The 27,483-nt window shown below is 34.9% G+C and overlaps 1 long non-coding RNA gene across 1 annotated transcript; it reads right to left on the bottom strand.

The window, feature by feature from the left end:
- LOC109247181 (uncharacterized) lies at positions 1-27,483 on the bottom strand. The gene is made up of 2 exons (XR_002071622.1): positions 27,391-27,483; positions 1-231 (listed from the first exon to the last, which is right to left on the bottom strand). It is a non-coding gene; the product is annotated as an uncharacterized LOC109247181 (long non-coding RNA).

Below are 27,483 nucleotides of genomic sequence, written 5' to 3'. Positions count from 1 at the left end.
TTTGATTTCAAGATGTAGATCTTTTATGGGCACAGATACAGATTCTAATGGGCAGGTCTCCAGATTTTATAGTATATAGGAATGTTCTCTAAACCATTAGTCCTCTTCAAATTTCTCCCATCTGTGACAAAGGAAAATAAAATCTCTCCAACATTCTCTTATGCATTAGGTCTCTCAGGTTTAACTCTTTTCTTCTTGTCAGTCACTCTTTGCTGACATACAGTTTTATACCTGCAAAATTTGAAAGGAGAGTCATTAAAAAAACATTTCAAGGATGTTTTGAATTAAGAGTAAATACATGTAGTATTATTATATCATTGATGAAGAATGAGATAAAATTATAATTGTATCTCTGTCACGTAAATTCTCACAGTAATGTTAAAACTATCATTTTTGTTTACATCCTCATTATCAAGTACTTATCACACTGACATCTTTAGCTTCAAGTGGAGAAAGCATGTCTTGCCTACCTTGGTCACCATACGCCTTCCCTACACAGCCAGGGACCATGGGAACAGGCCCCTAAGGAAAAACATTATATACCTGGGACACTTCCTCTTGGCTGTTTTTGCTGAACCGCTTCTCTTACCAAGCAAAACCAGGATGTGGCCAATATATAAGCAAGACTTACAAACAACAGCCACAGCCATATTTTGTTCATGGAAGAAACAGAGGCTCCACAAACCTCAAAGACCTTAGCTTTAAAAAACAATGAGCTCCCTGAGTTCACCTGCCAATATCAACCAATCAGAACAAGTCACTTTTCTGTGCCTTATTAGCATTGTGCTAGGGTGGAAACTGAGTGGGGACTTCCTCTATATAAGCAGGACCTCTTCTTTGTTTGGGGAGGCCTGCTTTCTGTTGGTGTTGTGTCTCCCTTCAGCTAGTGCTGTTGCCCCAATAAAGCCTTGACTGTGCTTTGACGTTCAGGTCTGGCCTTGGTTCTGTCGTGGTTGGGCCCAAAAATCTGACTCCCAAAAACCTGACCTCAGTAACATACCTAAAACTCAGAGAGGCTTCTGCATCTGTACTCTGAAAAAGAGGACATTACATGTGGCATAGCAATGCTCAGACTTGCCTCTAGCAGTAACACAAACTCCAACTTCCCTGAAATGAAGCAACTCAAGCCTAATAATTATCACATCCATATCCAGGTCTACAATTTCTAAGTGTGGTGTAGACTTTATCATCCATATCCAGGTCTACAATTTCTAAGTGTGGTGTAGACTTTATCATTTTGGATGTAGCATTTTGTGGTCTGGTGACCTATAATCTAACAAAAAAAATATCTTAACAATTCACAGCCAGTATCCATTGGTGCTGTATGAGCAGCATAAAAGCCTATATATATATACATATATATATATGTATATATATATATAGGCTTTTAAATTAGTGTTTTGTTTTCTTTAGGTAAATACCCAGTAGTGGAATTATTGGATAAATACCATATGAATTTACTCATATGTGGAATCTAAGAAACAAAACAAATGAATAAACAGCAAAACAAAAGCATAATCAGACCTGTCAGCACAGAGAACAAATGGTCGCCAGAGGGGTGGGGGATGGGGAGATGGTCAAGATAAGTAAAGGCAAGTAGGAGATACAGGCTTCCAGTTAAGGAATGAATTAGTCTTGGGGATAAAAAGCACAACATAAGGAATATAGTCAATGTATTGCAATAGCATTGTACGGTGACAGATGGTAGCTACACTTGTGGTGAGCATAGCATCATGTTTAAACTTGTCAAATCACTATGTTGTACACCCAAAATTAATGTAGCATTGTGTGTCAACTACACTACAATAAAAAAAAAAAAGAAGAAGAAGAAGAAGAAAAGAAAACAAAAGAATCAGAGATTCCAGGCAGTCCCTGATCCACAGGAGTTATAAAATATTGTTAAGCAAGAATTTTGAAAAATGCCTATGTTGGCAGTGTTGTAAATTACTTGTAGAAACACTAGTTTTACTCTCTGGGTTGACTCCTGTCTCATTGTGTTCTGTAGACTCTGGCTCTGCTCACTGGGAATAGTCTCCCTGCTCAATGTCTACTGTGACTGTATGGCTTTCACGGCCAGCTTCCATCTGGTACAGGTTTGAAGCCCAGAGTTTGCCTTAGGAATCAAACAGCCACTGTGCTTTTCAGGCCAGGCTTGTGGTATCTTTGGCAATATAAATCACTAGAAACTGATTTGGCTTTGGATCTGTTTTCTTTCAGTAAGTTATACGGGCAAGGGAACACATGGAAAACCTTGTCTAGACAAAGCACTGAATCTGACTTTGTCTATTATCAATGCCTTTTTGCTGAGCCCTTTCCTCTCTCTTAGATTTATGGTAGCAAACTTGAGGGCATCAAAATTACAGGCTGTGGTGGAAAGGTAGCATCTGATATCTGATAGTTGGCTGTTTGATTTGGCAGGCTTCTACTGAGTCTCTTGGGAAAATTTTTTCAGTCTTACTTCCTGCTAAGGCTGCGTCTTCACAACCACCTGTTCTAATGAGTCTCAGTTCTTACAATAATTTGGTAAAAGTCAAAAGCAGCATCCAACACACAGTTACATTTTGAGATTTACGGGATGGTTCTAGTAATGCTCAGGTTCTTGGCAACATGAGCCGCCACTGAGAATAACACAGGTTACAGTTTTGTGAAATATTTTGCCACAGATTAACAAATAACTAGAGTTCTTTGCCTTCTGCCGCTGACAACTAGTCAGTTCCATACATTTTAACTCACTTTTGATATCATCTACTGTATGAGTTCTAAATTCAGAACAATAAATGCAACTAATTTTAGTTGTTGTAAATTAGAATATATTTAGTTATAAAATATTGTGTATTTACAATGTTGTTGAAAAGGATAGAGGATCAGGCTCTGTTTAGGGACGCCACAGTGAATGGTATAAAACATAAGTACCCATCAAGGAAGATGCCACCTGTCAGGCCAACATAAGAACTATTGCTTAAAGAAAATTATCGAGGGGTGCCTGGGTGGCTCGGTCAGTTAAGCGTCCAACTTCAGCTGGAGTCATGATCTGGTGGTTGATGGGTTCGAGCCCCACATGGGGTTCTGTGTTGACAGCTCAGAGCCTGCAGCCTGCTTTAGATTCTGTGTCTCTCCCTCTCTCTGCTCCTCCCCACTCACTCACTCTCTGTTGCTCTCTCACTCTCAAAAATAAACATTGTTAAAAAGTAAAAAAAAAATTATCTGACCCCTTAATCTTGTTTTCTCATATGCATTGTTTTATTTTTGTTATCTCCTGTTTTACTAGAGGTAACCTATACTTAAGTATCCTCAACCTTATTCAATATTGCCCACAGTTTTAAATTTTCAGCATTCACACAGCCATCACTGGACCAGGCCGGGTCCATGAATGACTAAAAGAAGGAACCTAGGGTCAGTGACAGAAACACAGCCTCTGCTGAGTCTGTCATATCTGCAGTGAGATGCCCTTCTATCTTAATAACCTACACTTCATGTTTTCTAGCACATTCACATAAAGAGTTGACTCCTATAGCTTTTTCCTAAAGCAGAAATTAGTTGAGGACTGGGCTACTGTCTTTCCAGGTACTAAATATAGGGGAGAAGAAGAATAGATGGAAAACAAATTAATTGCCTTGGACTTTTCCTATAACGGTGGGGGCAGCAGGATCAGACATAAGACACATTATCCTACCCATCGTATTTCTATTATTAATTGTATCGGTATGTTTACTGGATCTGTTAAAACTTATTAAATCGTACAACTGTGCTCCTGAAGAAAAACTCTTTTTGCAGTGAGAGAAATAAAGACTTGATGCCATGTAATATACCTGTCTTATCATAACGCTGTATCAGCCAGAAAATATAGCCTTCTATTTTATTGAAATGCTAGAAGACTACAGTTCAGAAGAGTAAAGGTGCTATTCCTTAGGATATTGTATACTTTTTGACCTAATAAACTAGATTACTGTTCTTCCCATTTTCAAATTTCATAGATTTGAGACCAAATATTAGAAGTGGGGTTGACACTAATATACACTAATATTTGCTAGGTAATTTTTACCATTTTCCCCTGTGATTATGAAATCTGATATCATGCTATGAGAACTCCAAAGAGAAGTACTTTCATTATGAATCACAATATCCTTTCATTATGAATGAAGTGCTCTCATTATGAATCAACATGCTTCCACTATTGTTGGAAGGTCAGCCTGCCTCCTGTGTATTTGAAGATCCTCGTGCCTGAGTCCTACGCAAGATATGCAGTTACCTGACTCTCTGAGATGACTAATTCTGGTGGTGAGAGAGGAGTTACAATTTCTGTCATGCACTGAGCTTGTGGAGACAGAAGAATGGACGATAGGGATTCCTGAGGTTCTACTCGTATCACATTAAGTGATAAAAGGTGGGGCAATTCTTGGTATTTGGGGTAGCTTTCCAAGTTTCATAATGTTAGTGTGATGCTTTGTTGCATCATACCTGTAGGATCATGAGAGGACTTTTTCTTCTCATCAGCCACTAATAGTTAAGGTATAAGCGTCAGAAGAAGCATCAGTCAAATACATTGTTTTTCCTAAAGCACTGAAGCTGGGGAGACAGAGACAGAGACAGAGATTGAGAGAGAGATTGAAGGTGAGATGACAGAGAAGCTGGAACTCCCTGTTCATGTCTGCCCTCAGCAAGGGCAGCACCCAGTAGTGGTAACAGTAGTTTCCTGACCAAATTATCTCTGCAGTGTAAGCTGTGAAATGTCTTCATTTATTTTTTTAATTTCTGAACCTACTCATCTATACTGATATTAGTTATATGATCCACTTGTAACAGCTCTCCAATCAATCCCCTATTTGTTTAAGAAAGCCAGTGTTAGCCTCTATAGCTTGCAAAAAATAACTCGAAATTGATACTGTCTTTTTGTGTCCAGAGTTGCTTTTGAAAATTTTGATGCCAACTGGACTCTTTTTTCCTTTGTGGATAACTATTTTCCTCTTCCTATAAACATTTCTATACTTGTTGCTGTTTTCGATTTTTATTTTAATTGATTTATTTTCTTCTGCTTTGGAACATTTTCAGTTACAATTTTATTTTATTTTTATAGCATCTCAGGTATCTCATTTTTCTCTGTGAAATGCCTGTAAAGAAGGATAAGAGAAATTTTGAATCATCAAGCATTTTACGTTTTCATTAACACTTTCCGTTTTGGCTCATATCACCTGCATTTTGGAAGAATATTCAGTTTCTGTCCTCAGATTCAAATTTCTATTGTTATCTATGTTCATAGTATTACTCAGTCCATTAGTTGAATTTTTCTTCCAAATTTAGAAAAATATATTAAAATTTCACAAATCTGTTTATTCCTACCACATAATGTCTTTTTTCTTATTTTATGGATATTAGAGACACTATAATTTTTTAAGTGTTTAATTTCTCAGTTGAGACTATTAATTTTTCTATTTAGTTTTTGTACCAAATTCTATTTAGTATTTTGGTTTTTCAAAACGCCTAATTTCCTGTTCTCTCATTCTCTCTCTCTCTCTTCTCTCCTTCTCTTTTTGCATTTGAAAATTTGTGTTTTCTTATTCTGAAATGTAAGATTTTATTGCAGTAGTATATTTAATAGTATATTTATATGCTAGTTATGGTATACATAGTAAAGTATTTAGGATCCCAATTTACAAATTAATTTTGGGTCCTAGACCTCCAAATCAAATGCTATTCGACAGTGAGATTTTCTCTTTGGTCAGTTGTTAGTTGGAACCTGAAGATTTTAAAGTAAAAATATGGTAGTACAACTTATTTGTAATGTGCTACATGTATATACCTGGGTATAAATTCTGTGTTTGAAAACTAAGAGTGTATTTGGTTTAATTAACTTATTTTAATAGGATTGGTAAATTGTTTTTACAATGAGTAATCTAGCTCCTAATTCCACAGATTTCTACAACAGTTCTTTTCAAATTTTGATGTATCTACAGACTGTCTCTGAATATGCTTAAAATGCAGTTGCTGATTCAATAGTTCTGTAAAGGGATCATTATTTCTAAAAAATCCCCAGGTGATACCAATGCTGGGACCGTAGATCACACTTTGAATCCAAAGTATGTACCTGGAAATTATGACAACTACAGTTACTTGGACCTTTAAGAACGTCAGCTTATATATGTGCATTAACTTGGTGGGGGGAATCCTTTGACACTATATATGTCAAACCATCACATTCTACACTTTAAATATCTTACAGTTTTGTCAATTATACCTCAAGGAACTTGAAAACAAAACAATAAAATATACTGCTTTAAACAGAAAAAATAACATCACCATATATATTTCTGAAGCAGTTTGAACTGACATTTAGTATCTCTAGTAAGTGAAGTTGTTGTTACACCTGCATGTTTGGGAATCCCATTGTAGAGTTGTAATACCCCCCTCACTAGAAGATGTCAACTCAAGTCCTCTGGGACCTACAGGATCCACACCTGGTCACCATCTCCTGCTCAACACCTTGCCTGGAGTATTGGAAGTATCTCCCTTTATTGTCTCTTGATCTGATGGACCTTGAATCCTTCTTTAATTGTGTCAAGGGTAGCTGGAAAGGATTTTTAATTCTTGGTATTGTTTTACTTCTATTGTTAGCTTGTTTAAATGCTATGAAAAATAAATCTTCACTTGATTTCATCTTTGGAGAAACATGGTCCACCTAAGACTAGGAGAAGTAGTCTTCCTCTGCTGACTATGGAGGGTGAATGGATGCATGGCAGTTGGTCTGTATCTCCACTTTTCTGGATCTCAAAGCCTTTAGATTCCAAGTTCCTATTAGACGTTATCGTTCAACTAGTGTCATTGTCATGAATCTTGTCCCAGATACGCTATTTCTTCTCTCATAGTTCCAATTTCTGTGACCTATACTTAGGAATTTATCCTGAGGCTTACACTGGAGTTGATGCTTTCCATTTACAATTTTGTCTTCCTCTGGTCTCCTGGGGTTATCTGGAGATACTTCAGGATCTATTCTGCAGCACCTGGATCCTGGTAAGAGAACTATCCAGACAGCAGCTTTATACTTTTCCAACCTGTTGGAAATTATCATTGTTACTTCTTCTCAGCATAGGAAGTCCAGTGGGCAGCTGGTTGTATTGCATTAATAAAATTTCCTTTTATCTTGCTCCAGACTTTGTTATTGCTATTTTTTATTGGTTGAATGTAAGCTTTAGGATTCCTGGCATTGATCTTATTCTGTATTTGTTTTCTCCAAAGCTTAATTTGAATAGTGACTCTTTGTTCTATTTTCTCTGCCAGCCTATTTTTTTCTTTTTTTAGCCATTCATCTATTTATTCACTGCTTTTAATTTCTTATCTATGAAATATTACAAACATGCAAGACTAGAGAGAAGGTTATGAACTTCTAAAGACTCATCACCCAAACTGATCAACTCATATCAGTAATTTGGTGCTTTAGAACCAAATTTAGCTACTTTTTTTTTTTTTTTGGTGTTTGTTAGCTTTTTTGCTGCTGAAATATTTTAGAGCAAATCTCCTGCATGTCATTGCCCTTCTATATTAGTTGACATCTCTTAAAAAATGGCCATTACATAGCACCAGTGATATCACCATAACAAAATTAAAAATAACTCCTTAGCATCATTTGATATTTACTTTATGTAAATTTCCCAATGGTTACAAAATACAAAATGGTTACAAATGTCATATTTTGATTTGTTTGTGTGAGAATTTCAATTGTTTATCTGACACTTTGAGGTGTTAACTTGCAATTCTATTCACCCTATCCACCTGAGTAAGAATTAAAAGTTACTTCTAATTGTTGAATTAAATTTTGGTTCAAATGTTGTTGCTAAGAACACTTTAGAAGTTGTGGCATGTACTGATATTTTGTCATATCCCAGATAATAATAGATTATTTCACTTTTAGTGATGTTGTTTGATTATTGGAATTATAAAGTTTTTATAAGCATTTTATAAAATAGTTGCACATTAAGAAAACTTGGTTGAATTAGTTTTTCATTAGGGATTCCAAAATTATGATTTTCTATTTCTTTCCACAATTATTAGGTGGACTTCTGTAGAAAGGAATTTCTCTCATCAGAGAGGGCTATGTTGTTACCAGTAATAATTATTTCAGAAAATACAAGATTAACTTTTAATTATTTCCCTTTGCTTGGCATTTTAAATGATATTGGTGACCTAGTTGCTGACCCTGGTAGAACTGGATTTTTACATATTCAATCAGTTTGAATCAATGTTAGTCATTTTTTTTAATGCCCCAATTACCTCTTCTTTGGCCAAGTGAACACTTCAATCTGTCTTTGAAAGCTTATTTGCTTTTGTGGCATAAGACATTACAGTTTCATTTCATACATCTCGACAAGACCCAGGGTTTGTTATTTCATTAAGAAGCCTTGTGTCCTTTAAGTGGAGAATATATGTAGACACTAGGTCTAGGCATTAGTCACGCTTGTTTCTGCCGAACTATTACTGGTATTTGGTCTTTACATGGGCAAAAGTAAACATTTATTTTTTAAAAGAAAATGAGTCTCTAATGATATTTAAAGTTTTAAATGTAAGGGATTTAGTGAAATTATGGTTTTATACTTTAGTTTTTTCTTCTGTTACACTCATTTCTTGGTTCTGAAGAGCATTAATAAAATTATTAATTTGCTTTATCTGTATATACATTTAAATATATGAAGGATATATATTTTTAAATACAAATACAACTTTTAACAATAAAACTATGGACTGAGGTTCACACTTTTCTTGCCTTATCTGCTTGGTAATTGTATTTCCTATTATGTAACTAAATTCTGTTATTATTTACAGTAATTTCCTCATGTACTTTTTGCATTTCCCCAAAGTTCAATTTATTCATTGCCACCAAGCTTTATAACTTTTCCGTTCTGATTATTATCTCTCCAATTGCCTTGTCTACTTGCACTGGCTAAAACTCCCAGTACCATTTCAAATAGTAGTTGCAAAAGCATTTATATAGTGCAGCAGCTGCTGTAGATTTCATGGGTATCAGTAGCAGCCAAATCCTTGTATTGCCTCTTTTCTTTTTTGTAAATTATCCAGCCTACTTTCAACTCCTTTATCTTTTAAACTTAAAAACGGGTTTATATACAACTCAAATGTTCACACAGTCTCTTCAACACACAGTCAGTCTCTGTGTGTTTTGCCTTTTAGTATGCCTTGTAATTCTGTTGTTGTTGTTGTTGTTGAAAGTGGGACAGAATGTACTGGGCTAAACACTTAGATAAAAAGGTTTTAGTGTGCGGTTTTACATTTATCTGGCTCAGAGTTATGCTGTGTTTATTGTTTGCTGCAACTGTGGTATAAGAGGGTAAAATTTGCTCTTGCGGTTTCTGTCTCTCTTGTTATCTTTGGGTGTCCCTAGAGAACTCATGTTTTGTTTTGCTTTCTTTTTTTTTTCTTTTTAATTTTGGGTTGATATTTATTTTTTATAAATAATTTAGATTTAGAGAAGAGCTGGAAATATAACTGAGTTCTTGTATACTCTCTACCTAGCTACCACTAATGTTAACATTTTAAATAACCATGTACATTTATCAAAACTAAGAAATCAACATTGGTATAATATGGTTAAATAAGCTAAAGACTATATTAGGATTGCATCAGTTTCCGCACAGTAGATTTTAAAATTTTTTTCCAGTTTTATTGAAATATAATTGACATATAACATTGTGTAATGTTAAGGTATATAATGTGATGATTTTATACACATATATAATGCAAAATGCTTAGCGCAATATAGTTCATCAACACATCCTTCACCTAACATAATTACAATTTTGTTGTTGTTATGGTGAGAAAATTAAAGCTCTATTCTCATCCTTTCACGTATACAATACAGTATTGTCAGCAATACTCACTATGCTGCACTTTAGAACCATGGAACTTATTTATCTTATGACTGAATGTTTATACCCTTTGACCAACATTTCCTCATTTCCTTCACCCATCAGCCCCTAGGAGCTATCATTTTACTTTTCGTTTCTATGAGTTTGATGTTTGTAGATCCACATGTAATTGAGATCAGGCAGTATTTGTGTTTCCCTGTTTAACTTATTTCACTTAGCATAATGCCTTTGAGATGTATCCGTGTTGTCACAAATGGCAATTTATTCCCCATTTTAATGGCATCATATCCCACTATATATATTCACCACATTGACAACTGCTCAATCCTTTGTGACTTCTTTGGGAGACCCACAGTGGCTTCAAGGGCTGTTGGGGTGTTCAGTGGCATCTTTAGGATGAGGCGCTAGGGATAAGGACAGGCAGTGGTGGTGGCAGGAGCTGGTGGTGTGCATATATTCAGCTGTGAGAGGCCAGCTGCAGGTGCCTGTGTAGTGTTAGAGACTGTTTGCAGACACACACAAAGTGGTGAAGGCCAGGGCCGGCAGTGGAGCTAGGATCAGTTATGGGTGTGCTGGCAGCTGCGGGGTCCCTTGCTGTGTTTGTGCACTTTTGTGGCTGCAGGGTCTCCCCATGAACACACATATGGCAGTGGAGGCCAGTGAAAGGGGTCAGGCTGGTGATGTACAGATGCATATTTGGAGGGGCTAATTGGGAGGAAGCCTAATGATGCAGGCCAGTGAGAGGAGATAGGGCTGTCTCTGAGCCCACAGGCAGCTGTGGAAACCCTGGATGTCTGTACATTCCTGTGGCAGCATAGTCTTCCCATAGGAACATTGTAGTGTGTATGTAAGTGATGGGGGTCTGACTGTGCTGGATGCACAGCTGGGAGACGAGCTGGAGGGGAGCTTAGTGGTACAGCAGTCACAAGGGCCAAGGCCAGATCCAGGCCACAATCAGATTGGGGGCCCTAGCAGTCAGTGTGTACTCTTGTGGCTGCAGGGTCTCCCCTTGGGTTTGTGTTCAGCAGTAGAGGCTGGTGTTGGGAGCTGGGCTGGACTGTGCAAGATGCACAGCTAAAGGGCTAGCTGTAGGTTAGCCCAGTGGTGCAGGCCAGTAAATGGACATAGGACTGAATCTGAACCCGTACACAGCTGTAGGGGCTTAGACTGCAGGTTCACACTTCAGTGGCTGCAGTATCTCACATGGTCATGCCCATGGTAGTAGAAGCTAGTGATAGGAGCCATGCCAGTAATATTCAAGTACACAGCTAGAAGAGTTAACCTCAAGCACGTACATGGCAGTGGGGTCAGCCCTGGGGGTTTATGGGCTGGTGTCTTCCATTTGAGCAGCCACAGGGGCCTGGGCTGGCTGCCAGTACAAATGCCTCTTTAAAACTGGGACTTTTAGGAGACTTTGATTCTCAAACGTGTCCACACTGAGCCTCTAGCAATTCACCAATTATAGTTTAGGTGTTCTTTCCCTGGTCCTAGTTCCCATGAAACAGAAAACCTCCATAAGGAAGCCTCTTCTTTCTTTTTGTCTGTCTCTTCAACTCTGGGGACAGAAGTTTTCCCTGATCTCAATTCTCTTACAGATCAAAGAAGAGTTGCATATTTTCAGTTTGTTCATCCCTTTTTTTCTTGTTGTGTGCATGGATGACAACTACTAAGCACCTCATATGTTGGACCCCAAACCACAAGTGCCCCTCCAATTCTGTATACTTAATTCCCTCCTTGAAATATCTAGAGTGATATCTGTTTTCCAATCAGGACTAAATCATACATCACAAAAATTGATAGAGGTTAACCATATTACCTAAAATTATGGTAATACCCATCTGACAAATATTAATATAAATAGTTGAATGTTTTATTTCCATTGTGTCCAAGTATTATGTTTCCAAATTTAAGGAAGGTCACTCAAGAAAGAAATAAATGGAGAGAAGGAAGAGAATGAGATAATGAAGAAGAGGGAGAGGAGGAACAAGAAAGGAAAGAGAATGGAAAGAAGAAATAAAAAAATGGATAGAAACTTTTGATGCTGGTTATTAAGAGGTTAATAGTAGCTTTCAAAAGAGATTTCACATTCAACCTAGAAGACCATTTCAATACAAGACATCAAGAAATAAGAGTGATAAACATATATAGTGTATACTTCAACTACATGTTCATTTCCTTTTTGGAACGGTAGGAAGAAGTAATGCTATATATAAAGGCTAACTGGATCAAAGGGAAGTTTTAGTAGTTATTTTGTTTAGAATGGAACATTGTTTGTTTAAAATGGGATCAAAGGCCGAGGGTCAGAAGAGTGATTGATGGCAGGAGAGAGAGATTAGACATTTGATAATGTATTCTCCTGGAGGATATGGAGAAGGTTGGATTTGAAAGCTCCAGTATTTTAAAAAATGATGCTATTAAAGTGTTTCCCCTCCTGGGAAAAGTTTAGGTGTCTGTTATAAAAGGACACCTTTTCCTTTGGGCAAAATAACTAAAGCAAAGCTAAGAGATAGGATTGCTATACCAGGCATCTGAAGGTATGGGGGATGGTCCCTGCACCATTTTTATACATATAACCTTGGAAAAGTCCTTTAGTGCTCTCTGTGTTACTTACCTCATCAGTAATATAAATATAATAGGGATTTGGGGGAAGCTTAGTGAGATAATGTCTCTAATGTGGATTTAGAAATAAATTTTAAAAATTAGTTTCTTGCGTGTACAGCCACTGGCAAGAGTGATAAAGTGAACATTTGCGGCAGGTGCTATGTTAGAGGATCCTTCAGGAAAAGACATTCACACCTTTAAACTTGTGAATAAGCCAACATAAAACACTGCTTACGGCTTTTAAATGAACTCTAAATTGCTGTTTAGACATTGTTAGCACACTCAAAATACCTACTTGGAAATAATCTGGGATTAATTTATATTTATTAATACAAATCTCAAGTTCCATCTTTAAACCAGGCCAAATAATGAGAGCTTTTGCAGTTTCCATACTTATCATTCTGAAATCACATTTAATTTGGAAATACGTGATTCAAAAGGAGTTTTTAAAAAGAGAATAGTGTTTTAAAGTAAAAATCTTTATCGTAGGAAACATTCTGGCACAAGATAACTTGTGTTTTACAACTCAAAAAATCCTTGTCCGAGAATAAATTTCTCCATAGTCTCTTTTGTAATCCTTTCACTTTGAAATGTCTTTTAATTAGAACTGTATATGTTCAATGATGTATATGTAAAATGTATATTTTATTTTGTCTTAATCAGGAAAGTCTCCCACCTATGACATCAGTATTCAAATCTAATTTTTTTGTGTGTTTCCATTTCCCTTAGTTTCCCTCAAAGCCTCAGCACAACCCATTCGTATGGCAAAGCATGTCCCTTGTAAGAGAACATTTTTAGACAGAAGGGAGAATCAGAAAATAAAGGATTTGATAACAATAGCTTTGATGGGTAGTAGAGAAAAATATGGTGAAACCAGGTAACAGCTGTATAGAAGAGACAATGCTGTGTTCAGTAAACTATTTCATTTTTCTCCCAGGGCTCAAAGGAGGATATATATCCCTGGTACTTGGTGTCTATGTGGGGTCATGAGATAACTTCCAGCCAATGGAAATTGAGTGATAGTGTTGAGCCACTTCCAGGCCAGATGCATGCAGAAAACATCTCCAATTTATGAATCTCCTTTTTCTTCCTCTTCCATGGCTAATTTGATGGTTTTTTGTTGAGAATAGTAAGCCCAAGATTCAGGGAGACTGTGTCTATGAGAATTTGAATATAGTAGAGTAAATTTAAACTGTAGTCCTCTTGTCCCACTAAGTTGGACTCTGATGTTATTGAGCATTGAATTTTGATCTCAGTTACTTGTTACCATAGTACTTGTTTAGTTACTTGGTACAAACATCATTTTCCATGTATAGCTTACCTAGACTTTTGACTTTGAGTCCCCTATTTAAATCTAATTTTTCAAAACTTTTTATTTGGTCACTTTTAGAAAAGGAATCATTTAACTCCACAGAAGCCATACTTGAAGATCCCATTTTATTTATTTATTTATTTATTTATTTATTTATTTATTTATTCATTCAAGAGAGAGCTTGAGTTGGGGAGGAGAGGGGCAGGGGCAGAGAGAGAGAGATTGACAATCTTAATCAGGCTCCAAGCTCTGCACAGAGCCTGACATGGAGCTTGATCCCATGACCCTAGGATCATGACCCGAGCCAAAATCAAGAGTCAGACACTTAACCAGCTAAGCCACCCAGGCCACCCTTCACTGCCCATACTTTTTGTTAAAATGTTACAGATTTACCTTATGTATAATCACGGAAAAGGAAGGGGCACAAATTTAAATTTGGTCGTTTTTAGGACAAGATTCTCTAAGGCTACATGGTGATGAGAGTAGCAATTATGATGGGAGTTTTAAGGAAGTGAATCTCACAAGGTACAGGACCCAGTCAGTTCTTCTAAAAAAAAAAAAAAAAATACTACCTCTCACTTCAATCTAGAAAACCAGAATCTGAATTTATGTATTTTATTAACATGTAATATGTGGCCCCTTAGTATTTGATAAGACATGTCTAATAATAATTTAGCATTTTTAAAAATTTTTTTTAAAGTTTATTTATTTTTGAGACAGAGAGAGACAGAGCATGAACAGGGGAGGGGCAGAGAGAGAGGGAGTCACAGAATCTGAAACAGGCTTCAGGTTCTGAGTGGTCAGCACAGAGCCCGACGTGGGGCTCGAACTCACGGACCATGAGATCGTGACCTGAGCTGAAGTCGGACCCTTAACCGACTGAGCCACCCAGGCGCCCCAATAATTTAGCATTTTGAAGACCATGTAATCAGAGTGTTTAGATCCCAAGAATAAAGTACCTGGTATTGTTCTTACTGTGTTGCAGATGAAAGCAAACTTCAAAATTCTAATTTTCAAAGAATGCTAAACAGTTATGGATACAAAAATGCTCCACTGTTTTCCTACTCACAAGCAGTAGAGTTAAGACTGAAACTGCATGAGTGTTAGGTATATGTCAGTGTAAGTGATTTACTATATAGAGAATATATAATGAGAAAAACTCCAGTCTGTATTTATAAGAGGGGGCACATTGTAATTATGTAGAAGTCTAAGAGTGACTTCAACATACAAAATTTAGTGTATATAGAAACAAAAATTTAGATTCTGAGTTGTACACATATAGAAGATATAATTATATGGAGTTAATGTGATGTCAATGAATAGTAAAAACAAGGAAAGAAAAGGAAAGAAAAAGAGCTTGTTGAAATATAAGTTTGAGGGGCGCCGGGGTGGCTTGGTCGGTTAAGCGTCCGACTTTGGCTCAGGTCATGATCTCACGGTCTGTGAGTTCGAGCCCCGCGTCGGGCTCTGTGTTGACAGCTCAGAGCCTGGAGCCTGTTTCAGATTCTGTGTCTCCCTCTCTCTCTGCTCCTCCCCTGTTCGTGCTCTGTCTCTCTCTCAAAAATAAATAAACGTTAAAAGAAAAAAAAGAAATATAAGTTTGAAAATGTTTTGGAAGAAAATTATCATTAGTTAACATTGTAAACTCATTGTATTTGGAATACTACCTTACCTTACAAGAGTTTTTGACCTTCCATAATACTCAAAATTATTGGATGATAATTGATTGCAAAATACTCCCTGAAAACATTCCAGTGGGACTGCCAAGTGGCAAACCAAGACCTATATAGGTGTTAATATTACCAAATGATTGTTGAATGAAAAACCAAAAATGTTATTCTTAAAAGGTGTATTCAGCATCCTATGAAACTATAAAATATACAATACAAAATTTGGAAACAGTTCTGAAAAAGAAAACTGATATATTTAAAATGTGTTGAAAGACATTATTTCCTGTATGAGCACAGTTACTCAATTAAAAGTTAGGTTAGGAAAGGTGAAGTCTTAGAGAATGTGTAATATGAGAAGACCATATAATCATTAATATTTATATAATCATGAAAGATATGTATGAAAAAGGTATTTTAACATATTCTCTTCTCATTTTCCATACCTCTGTCAAGAGTCATAATGAGTAAAATCCTTAGGAGCTATAGCTGGCTACCCCAACCCATTATCTCTTTTTAACTGATATACAATTTGTAACTACTATATCAATGCTTCAGGTAATCACTTATTTTAAAGTTGAAGGGGAAGGAAATTAAATATGGTAATGAAACATCTGGTCACCTTCTAAAATATTATTAGTAACATGGCCCTTTTCTTTCTTGGGTTATGTCATACACTTGCTTCAGGTAACTGTGAGTTACAACTTTACGGTTCATACAATTTTATAGTCATTTATTTGTCTTTTTTTTTGGCTAAAATAATCCATCAGGCAAATGGAATCTAATTTTATTTTTAAAATATGAGAAACAGAAACAAGCATTTACAATATGGAATAAGATAGGATAGATTATTTGCAATAAATATATTGTAGAATGATATAAAATATCTTCACATGTTTTATTGGATAATACATACTGAAATAGAAAGAAACTAGGTAATGTCTTAAATAGTTTTAGCCAAAGTTGTGGGTGTGTATGCACATACATACTACCAATTCAAATATATGTCAAACATATATCGAATACATATATACATATATTTTAAATACATATGTAAGGTATATACATATAATATATATGTAATGCATATATTACATATATGTACACATATATGTGTGTGTTGTATATATATGTATATATCTCAAAACTAAATTGGTAGTTTTGAAAAACACTACTGTTAGATTTAAACAATCAGCGTATCTTAACAATACTGAGTTGGTTGCTCAAGGTTGCTTAAGAATGACTGAGAATAATTCCTCATGTTTAACATGTGGAAAATAAAACACATTTGGGCATTCTATATGGTATTAATATGTATTTTCTTTTCTCTCCTGAGACTTTCTTATGAGTGAGGCAATTTTTTTGCAACTTTCAAAAAATGAAAGAAGTTATGTAAATATGTTGCTATGGAGAAATCCTTGCCTACATAATCTTTTCTAAGTGACCTGATCAATATGCCTTGTTGCCCAAAGGAGTGTTTAAAGTTTTATATAAGCACACATATACATATATATACATGTTTTCAGTACATAATTTCAGTGTACACGCAAATATACGTGTGTATATATATATATATTTGTGTATACACACACACACACACATATATATAATCATCTATATTCGTACATATTGTATGTCCTCAATGTTCTGTTACTGCTACCATAGTTTCTACTCAGAGTGAGGTCCTTGCCTTCTGGACTTGAATATTTACTGCTAATTTCTGGCTTCTGATACTCTGACCCCCAAATCTTATTACATAAACCTTCTAGATTGTTCGGGCACTTCATACCAGTTCTGCTTGTTTTGTCTGTTTGTAAGTATTTGCACATAGTTTGAAATAAGCCAGATTTCTCAGACATTTTCATATGTGATACATTTAATTCAGTTTTGATGCTGTTTTCTCTCCCATATGATTTCCAAGACTTATAGCAAAATAATTTAGACTAAGTTCCCACCATACCTGTACTAAATTATGCAGGGTGAATGACTGATAGAGCAAATAGAGGGAATGGAACCTGAGAAGATTAGGATCTAGAATATTCAAGCCCTTAAAACTATTCCTACATAGTCATATCTATTGTAATGGTTCTGCGTATTCCAAGGTATACGTTCATGTGTTTAAAGATAATTTCCTTAAAATAGAGGTATACCTGGTGAGTCTGTGAGAGTAGGGAGAGATAAAACTGGAGAAAACAAGTCATGAGAAAGCAGAATTAAGGAAAAGTAGGGGAACTCAAAGATAGAAAAGTGAATCATGATTATTATGAAATGGCTAAATACTAGTGGTTAATAGATATTTAACTTATTCAAGTTCACTTCTATTTGGTAGGTATCATTATCTTCTTTTTTACCTATGAGAATTAGAAAGGTTAAGTAACATTTCCAAGTTCATTGGGCTACAAATTGAACTACAAGCCCAAGTTCATTGGGCTACAAATTCAAACATAGTTGACTCAGGAGCCGAAGCTCTTACTTCTGGGTGACAATGTAATGTGGGAAACCAGGCACTCTTAACTTGGGAGGAGGGGGTCAGAAGCAGACTGCTAATGCTGCTGTCATAGGGTCTTCACAGGGACTCCAAGGTGACTGGATCTACTGAAGTACCTTGAACAGTTTTCCAATTACTGTAAGTGTGGTGGTGCTACTAATACCCTTGTTCTTCACACTGCCGTATATATTCTTAAAATAAAGTTTTGTTAACACAATAAACCTGAATGAGTTTCTATTTCTTATGACCTGAGATTCTAACTAAAAATATATAGCAGTAGTCTTTAAAATAGCATCTTAAAATGCAGGTACTTATCTTTGTTAAAGTACAAATTCCTTATATTAAGGTCCACTCTCATTTTCTGAGTCTAGTTTTGTTTTGTTTTCTTTTACTCTGGGAGTGGCTCCTTTGCCTAATTTAAAATCCTAGTTAGGGGCACCTGGGTGGCTGAGTCTGCTATGCATCCAACTTCGGCTAAGATCATGATCTCGTGGTTCCTGAGTTTGAGCCCTGCATTGGGCTCTGTGCTGACAGCTGGGAGCCTGGAGCCTGCTTCAGAGTCTGTGTCTCCCTCTCTCTCAGCCCTTCCCTCGCTCATGCTCTGTCTCTCTCAAAAATAAAGAAACATTAGGAAAAAAATTAAAATCCTAGTTAAATGAACCAAATCTTCATTAGGTATAACTATTTAAAATAATTCCATTTTAACACTTTTTTTGATTTTAATTTTTTTTTGTTTTTAAATCCTTTTAGTCAAAAAATTTTTGATGAGAAATGTCTTTCACTTATTTTTATTTTCTACTATCTGCATATTTATAAATATCCATTCTTTTAAATTTTTTTCTTTTGATTTGAGTGTAGTTGACAATGTTACATTAGTTTCAGGTGTACAACATAGTGATTCAACTTCCTTACACACGATGCTGTGTTCACTCATTAAGAAGAGCTGACCTCAGTAATAGGTATACTATATGAGCATTCTCATCTTATTCTGAATTTCAGATCATTTTTCTCTCTCTGGCCTCTTGTTTCAGTTATGTGAAATGCTTGAAATATGTGTATTAAAAACATGTTTCCCTCACTATCTATCTTGTTGTGCATTCATGTGATGTAAATGTTTAATGAGAGATTCATCTTCCGGTTAGAATGTAAAATGTCTCTGTTCAGTCACTCAGTCTATCAATAACACAGATCATCATATCTATTTTTAAAGTATCATCATAAACTCTACTCCTGCTTAAAGAGCTACATGCCTCAGATACTTGCCATTTTCCAGAACTGAATTAAGAAAATGATTCAGCAAACTTACCCACTTCTAGTATACAATGATCTTAAATAAATGTCATATATTTATATACACATACATATGTATATATATATATGACTATAGATATGTATTTTCCTATAGAGAGAGATATATAGAGATATATAGTGTATCTATAGTGTATCTATCTATCTATCTATCTATCTATCTATATGTATGTATAGGGTACTTTTTCTATAAGAATTTTAGCCCACTGCATGCCTCATATTTAATATACTCTATATATGTCTTTTAACCCTGCTGAAGCTTTGTGAATATTGATTACAGAAAGACTGAAAAAAATCTTTCCAAAATTCGTGGAGATATAAAAAAAGCAAACCCTGGAGTTTAAAGCTAGAAATGGAAGCTAGACTTTCTTTTGTGTATCTCCAGTGTCTATCTAGCTGAAGATCTAGGTATCCATTTCATATCCCACCAGTATTCTCAGAGGTCTACACAAAAGACTCAATGTATCTTCTGGACAAAAATTGACATGATTGGCACCCTCTGGTATCTGAACTAAGGCAGCAGGGATGAAAATATCCTGATCCGCATAGGTGGTTCCTCAAGCTCAGGCCTGAGGCATTGTTTCAGAATGGAGTAGATAATGCTACAGTTATTATGTATAAAAATAGAAGACTTCTCAACTTGGCATTTTCCATGAATGCTGAATTCATTTTTTAAATGGGGAGAACTATATAGAGTGGACAGATAAATAACTCTAGAAGATTATTTTCTATATGCTCAATGCTCATGATAGGCTTGGAAATTTTTCTTTTCACATGTTCCGTGTTTAGTCACACAGCAAATGACTATTTACTTTCCCAGTTAAGTTTGTGCTCAAGCTATTTGTGCAGCTCAAAGGATGCAAGACACAAGAGAGATTTGAGTTTAGTCAAAGGACAAAAAACAAGATATGTAAGAAAGGATGATTTGTCTCTAATTCCTAGCACTGGAGTTGTTCCAAGGCTACAAGACAAACAAAAGTGAATTTAGGACAGCTGGAACAGAGAACCCCCTTAAGGTCCCCTGCCTTAGTCTAAGTTTTCCAATTCTGGTAAAAAATTCTAGAAACACATTGTAGAGAAGCAAATGCTTGCCATAAACTTTGCATCTCCATAGTGGTCCATTTATTGTTAAGTATATTGGAGTATGTGAAGAATTGAAAATGATATCTTAATAAAGCTGTTTCTAAATGATACAGAAAGAACAGAATCTAAAACCAGCCATCCCAACTGCATTCTGACCCCATTGAATGGTTCGGATCACAACCTTTTGAGCAACAAGCTCAGAATCAGTGAAAAACTCATGTTAGATTCTGCTTTTGACTTTGCTTTCCCACCACTGTGGCAGATGGTACGTTTACAGGTGTATTTTTATAGCTGTCACTTACTTAAAATTCTGCATATAAGAAGCCAATTTTCTAATTTGCTCTTTTTAAAAGTTGATAGAGTATTTGAAGTAATTATAAGTAATTATTCCAACATTTATCAAAATAAATACATCAATTATAAGAGACAATTAATTAACAACCCCATAATTCATTCCTTTTTTATGAGTGTAGCACATTATTCAAAGGAAGGGTATCAGGAACAAATGACAGAAAGATTTTCATTAATTTATTAAACCTCAAATGTTTACCATGTTTTATCAAAATGTGACTCAGAAAAAATTTATAGTATAGAGGTTAAATTCTAACAGAGCCTGGTGGGTGAAATATACTAACAACAGAATGAGTACTAAAGCAGGAATAGGATTTTCAAGAACCAGTTGACAACTTCACCACAGTTATATAAAAACACTTTATAATGTAAAATCACTGTGATGTCGTCTCTAAAGCCATGTAAAGTACACTATATGCTGAGGTTGTTGCAAATGTATTTTATTATGTTATGGAATGTGACCCATGCTTGAACAAAAACATTCAGCATCTTAAGTAATCAACATTAAGAGTATTTATCTTGAATGTTTCCACTCTTTTATGTACTCTGACCTTGCACTTTGATACAATTGCTGGTTTTATATTTCTCTACATGGCATTTATAGATGAAATGGAATCATTAATCACTCTAAACACTTTCTTACATGGTCTTTGCAACAAACTTACTTTGAGTTTACACAACATAGCTTTTTAAATGCAAATAAAGCTTCCTAGTTTCCTAAAATGTCTTTTCTCTCAATGGAGGGGATTAGATATTGGTATTCTCAGCTGCAGACTCCTGACAAACCCATTATATTACCACTCTGTCCTTGCAACAGTCACAGCCTGTTAAAGGAAGAGGTTGTAAATTCTAGCCACTCATTTTCCCATTTCACTATCCATAGGAGCTAGTGAAAAGATGGAACTCTTCAGTTCTACCCTTTTATGTCAGTTAAAATAATAGCCAAATTCATTTCTCCCCCACAGAATATAATTGAGATATAGGCAATGATTCCAAGCAACACAGAGCATTTTTGTAGAAGAGTCAAATCAGTCTCTCGCTCTGCACAACTGCCAAATAAAAGGCTTTATGATTTTGTTACTTGCATGGGAAATGTTCAGAGAGCACTGCCAAGTGCAAGGGTGCTCTTCTGTTTCCCACTAGTCCTCTGTCACAATCTATCCATGTGCTACAGTGTTACCATGACAGCTTCCTTTATCATACTTTATTCAAGGACACATAAACTGAAAGGAAAAAGATCAAACACATAACATTTTTCTCAAAGATGTTTATCATAATATGTACATAAAAAGCAAAATATATGTAAAAGCAGAGCTTTCAAATACAAGTAAAAAAAATACGTCAAGTGTCTTCACTTTTAGTATTTCAACTATTGAAGACATTTTATTTCTTCTGTGACTGAACAGAATACCAGCCCCCATATTTGAGAGACTTAACATAATGTTTGAATTGAACACGGCACTTTAATTAAGATATATGTGGTGAAGACAGTATGTACTTATAAAAATATCAGAGATGATTGTGCTAAGCACTTTTTAAAACTTTTTTAGTTTTTGTATATTTAAAGTTTTACGTTGTTATAAAGGATATGATTCCTATTTCCTAGAGGAAAACAAATAAGAAGGCGGGTTTCTGGGACACATTTACTGGTTGCGTATCATTTAGGAACCCATAAATACCAAATAAGCAGAAAGTCAGATTTCACTAAGGGAAGCATTCAGTATTCTTTACTGTATTCTCTTGGGTCTACAAAGACATTCCTACAATTAACACTTAACAAAACAAATTTATTCAGAAAACTGAAGCTCCCCAGGAAACATTTGGTCATCAACAGATTATACTGACTATAATAATGTTTAGGGAGAGATAAATATAGCCTGCGAAGAGGAACATGAGCATTGCCTAAACCCACTGGGAGTAGATCTTGAGATTTTTCACAGTGGTAGGTGTTTATCATTCTCAGTTAAGTTTAATATGAAATTTGAAAGGACTACATGAATTTTCAGAATTTTTGATTCAAAAATCACATTACTTAATTAGATCACATTAATGTGTATCATATTTGCAGAAGTTGTTGAAAAGTGTAATGGAGAAAATTAGCTAAATATTTTTAAGGAAAAATCATCCAATACATATCCCGTTTCAGTTTAAAAGGAATAATTGGTTTTTTGTTTTTTTGTTTTTTTGTTTTTTTTAATTTAGAATCTAGGCTCATGTGTAATAACATTAGACAAACTCAACAGGCATTTGGTCTACCTTTGTATCTCATCAGGAATCTTTGTTTTTTACAATATTTCATACATTAAGTTGTATAATCTTGCACTTCAAACTTCTGGTAAAAGATAGCCAAATTATTTTATAACCTGTTACTTCTTTTTTTAATATGAAATCTTACTGGCTGACTTAACATTAGTTTGATATATCCACTAATATCTAATGTTTGATATAAACATTAAATTTATATATCCACTCAGTTTTTTACTAAAAATTATATCGCTGTAAATAATCAATATGAATTTATAATCTGGGGGTGCCTGGGTGGCTTCAGTGGTTAAGTGTCTGCCTCTTGATTTCAGCTCAGGTCATGATCTCAGCTTGTGGGATCGAGCTCCATGCCAGGCTCTGTGCTCACAGTGCAGAGCCTGCTTGGGATTCTCTCTCCCTCTTTCTCCGCCTGTCCCCCACTCTCGCACGCTCTCTTACTCAAAATAAATAAACTTTTAAAATAAAATAAGATAAAATAAGATAAAATAAAATAAAATAAAATAAAATAAAATAATAAAATAAACTTATACTCTGGATCCCACATCTTCTCTTCTCAAATCAAATATCAAATATTCTTCCCACAGCATACCAATTCAATTATTTCATAATTCTGTTTGTCTCCTCTTATATTTGTCTAGCTTATAAATTTTACTCTTCAAGTATTCTCCTTAAAAAAATGGCAGAATGCAGTAGAAATTTTACTACTTTTGCTATAAAAAATAGTAGTTGAGTGTTTCTCAAAAACTGTTCCACAGGGTTATGTTCCACAAGTGATATTTAGATATGTTTATGAGACATCAGTTCTGTTATAAAATATATATGAGAGGTACTGTGTTAACAGGTTTCTAGAAAACAGAACTTATAAAATGTTAATTACCGACGGAGTATCTAAGTAGTCAATATCATACAAACAGAAGGCAGAATAGTGGTTACCAAGAGAAGAGAAAATGAGAGTTGTCATTTCATGGGTACAGAGTTTCAGTTTGCAGGATGAAAAAGTTCTGGAGATCTGTGTCACAACAATGTAAATATACTTAACACTACTGAGCTATACACTTAAAAATGGTAAATTTTATATTAAATTTCTGTACCACAATAAAAAATTGTTAATATTCTATTGTTGTATCTTACAAATCTCTATATATGGCTTGAATTGTTGCTCAAACCAATTTGATCATACCTATTTTTTAGTTTTGTTTGGTTTTGTTTTGTTTTTGAGGTACATATATTAACACCTTAGAGAAATATATATGCAGTATATTTTGATGAACTATTGGAGCTTTGTTATTGAAGATTCAGATTATAAGACTTTAGATTTATCCTTATGAGAGCCAAATTTCTATTTTTCTAACCTATCACTTCCTCATGGAAAGATGATTTTTAACTTAATTATTTACCTAAGAACCCATTTAGGTTGGTGCTGTCTGGAAGATATGAGAACTTGTCTACTGTATCTTCATCCAAATATTTAATAATATATGCTTTATAGGATCTAGATAAAAACAGAATTCTGTGCATCTTGCTTAAGACTTCCTCCTTGACTGCTTTTGTTTTATAAAATAACATTATGTTATTTTCCTTATTCAAAAAGATACTTAAGTCCACTTTCATTCAGATAATATTAGTCCATATATAGTTTCAGGTCATGAAAATGACTATGTCAATGACACCTGGGTGGTTCAGTCGATTAAGCATCCAGCTTCAGCTCAGGGCATAATCTCACAGTTGGTGAGTTCAAGCCCCCCATCAGGCTCTGTGCTGACAGCTCAGAGCCTGGAGCCTGCTTTGGATTCTGTGTCTCCCTCTCTCTCTGCCCCTCCCCTGCTCACACTCTTGTCTGTCTCTCAAAAATAAATAAACATTAAAAAAATTTTTTTAAATATGACTATGTCAAATAGAACGTTAAAATCACAGCGTGCCATATCCAAGCTACCTTTTGCTCTATTGGCCAATTATAAAATATTTATAATTCACTTTGTCGGTATTTTCCTAATAATCTCGGTTCAAGCCTAAATGTGTCCATGGGGCGCCTGGGTAGCTCAGTTGTTTAAGTGTCCTACTTAGGCTCAGGTCATGATCTCACCATTCCTGAATTTGAGGCCCACATCGGGCTCTGGGCTGACAGCACAGAGCCTGCTTCAGACCCTCTTCTCTCTCTCTCTCTCTCTCTCTCTCTCTCTGCCCCTTCCTGGTTCTCTCTCTCTCAAAAATAAATAAACATTATTTTTTTTAAATCCTAATTATGTCCAAATCTTTGTGAATTCTTTAAAAATGAAGAAACAATTCAATAATTTTATTATAATGTTTATAAATAAAACCTCAATTTCTTGGGGAGGAAAATTATAAAAAAAAAATAAATACAAATGAATGGAAAATAAATACATATATCTAATTGAATATCACAAAACAAGATTGACATATTCAGTAAATTTAATTACATACAAAGCCATAGCATTACTATGGAAGGTAGAGAAAATTTTTTTATCATTTTGTCAACATAAGCTGGAGGTCCATTATTAACCCCTGAAACAGAAACAGATTTAAATCTATTACCTTATTACAAACCTCCCTATGTTTCATGCATTTCCTGTCCCCAAATGTAATTTAAATATTATGCCAACACAATAAGATTAAAAACATTACACAGAACCAATTTATTCAGAAAATATTTTGAAGTTTTACTTTTAATGTAAATACTTTACCATTTATTTCACCTGCATGAACATTGAGTTCACATTGTCTTTGTAGACCTAAACCACCCTGTATTTAAATAGACTTATGAATGCTAGGAAATACATCAATTCATGATCTTTCAAAGGCATTAAAATCTATAAAAGGGTCTCATTTATGTATAAAATCCTATCTTTTATTTTTTGCTTTTTTATGTATTGTGATAAAAAATTAAATTCCATTTTGGTCTTGTTTTTTTTTTTCCTCTAAGAACAGAGAGTTGTTAAAAAGTCTATTAGAATCCATTACAATAGTGTTTATTTACTTGTACAGACTTTTCTCTCCATAGTTTCTCCTTAGAATATACCCAGCTTCTATAATTCTGATTTGGTTATTTCTGGTTTTTAGTGAAGGGCACAATGCTCTATTTATAGGGAAGATTGTATTTGTATCTGTCCTAATGAAAAATGTTATTTTCCTCATTATATTAGCTTCCAATTGGAATAGGGAAAATTGTAAACTTATCTGGGCTGATTTCTTATTATGACTCCTGCTAGTTTTTAAATGTTGTGTTTATTCTTACGAACCTCAACAAACAGAACAATCACAATAAGTAAATAAGACTGTATCTGCAATCTTGTGGTCCATTCAATTTATGAGACATAGAAACATCAATATTTGAAAAGTGAAGAAAACTGTCATTTTGCAAATGTCCATTTAAAAATAGGCCCAGCTCATGTAGGCAAGTGAATGTGGAAGTCTGTTATAAAACAGCAAACCAATGTTTCTCTCTCCTCTTACAAAAGTTTGAAATGGAATACTATAAAAAGTACAATTATATAATACTTTCTGTAAATATTAATTATATATTCAGAGTCATGCAATGTGGTAGGAAATAGTGAATTTAAAACATCTTAATTAATCATTTTGACATGTAAGGGACAAGATTTTCAGCTGTTGTGCTTTGCTGATAGAAATGATATTGTCTCCCTCTTACTGTTCACCTGTAATGACAGAGATTTCATAAACCAAATACCTCCCACTTCCACCCACCAAAGCTTGACACCATTCCCCAATTTTTCTTAGTTTCTTTTATTAAATAAGGCTGGAGTTCCTTTCTGTTTTTGCTCCATGTGTTTGAAGTATTGCTGACCTTCACTTTTATAGATTGTAAGAAGCAACTGCATTAAGATACCTATAAAAATCAATCCATCAATCTGAATGATTATTCTGCTTTTAGAACTCTGCTTGAAATATAATTTAAAAAACGCTGCTGTACCAGTCATTATCAGGAATAATCATTATGTACAAGACACAGTTAAGCACTTTTTGTTACCAATGAGCATGTCCCAAAACATAACACAGAAAATTGTTGTTTGCATTTTTTGAGATCTTTGCAAAAAAACAAAAAAAAACCCCAAAAAACCCAACACCTAGTTTTTCCTTCACCCAACACCTAAATTGAAATTAATAATTGTAGCAAGATAGAGTTAAGGTGATTAACTGTTTAACTGAATAAAGTAAAATCAGAGGTTAAATGAGAATTAAATCCAGGTAGATTCTATTATATATACACTATTAATAATTGAGCATAGAACAGGGCAATGTTTAGGATTGTTATGGTTATTTACTGTGGTGAAACAAATCAACTAATCTTCATTGGCTTAAAAAATACTTATTTTTCTCATGAATCTGCAATTTGGATAGGACTCATCTGTGTCAGCTAAAACAGCTCAACTGGGGCTAAAGAATGCACTTCCAAGATGGTTCACTCACATGGGTAGCAAGTTGTTGGATGGTTGTTTCTTTTCACATGGGCTTGTCTATGGGGTCACTTGTTCTTCCTCATTGCTGGGGTTCAGGAGCAAG

The sequence above is a fragment of the Panthera pardus genome, unplaced genomic scaffold, assembly GCF_024362965.1.
Source record: "Panthera pardus isolate Hobbes unplaced genomic scaffold, ASM2436296v1 HiC_scaffold_1, whole genome shotgun sequence".
NCBI classification, from domain to species: Eukaryota; Metazoa; Chordata; class Mammalia; order Carnivora; family Felidae; genus Panthera; species Panthera pardus.
The sequence above is the reverse complement of the archived record's forward strand: the minus strand, read 5'-3'. Positions and strand labels throughout refer to the sequence as shown.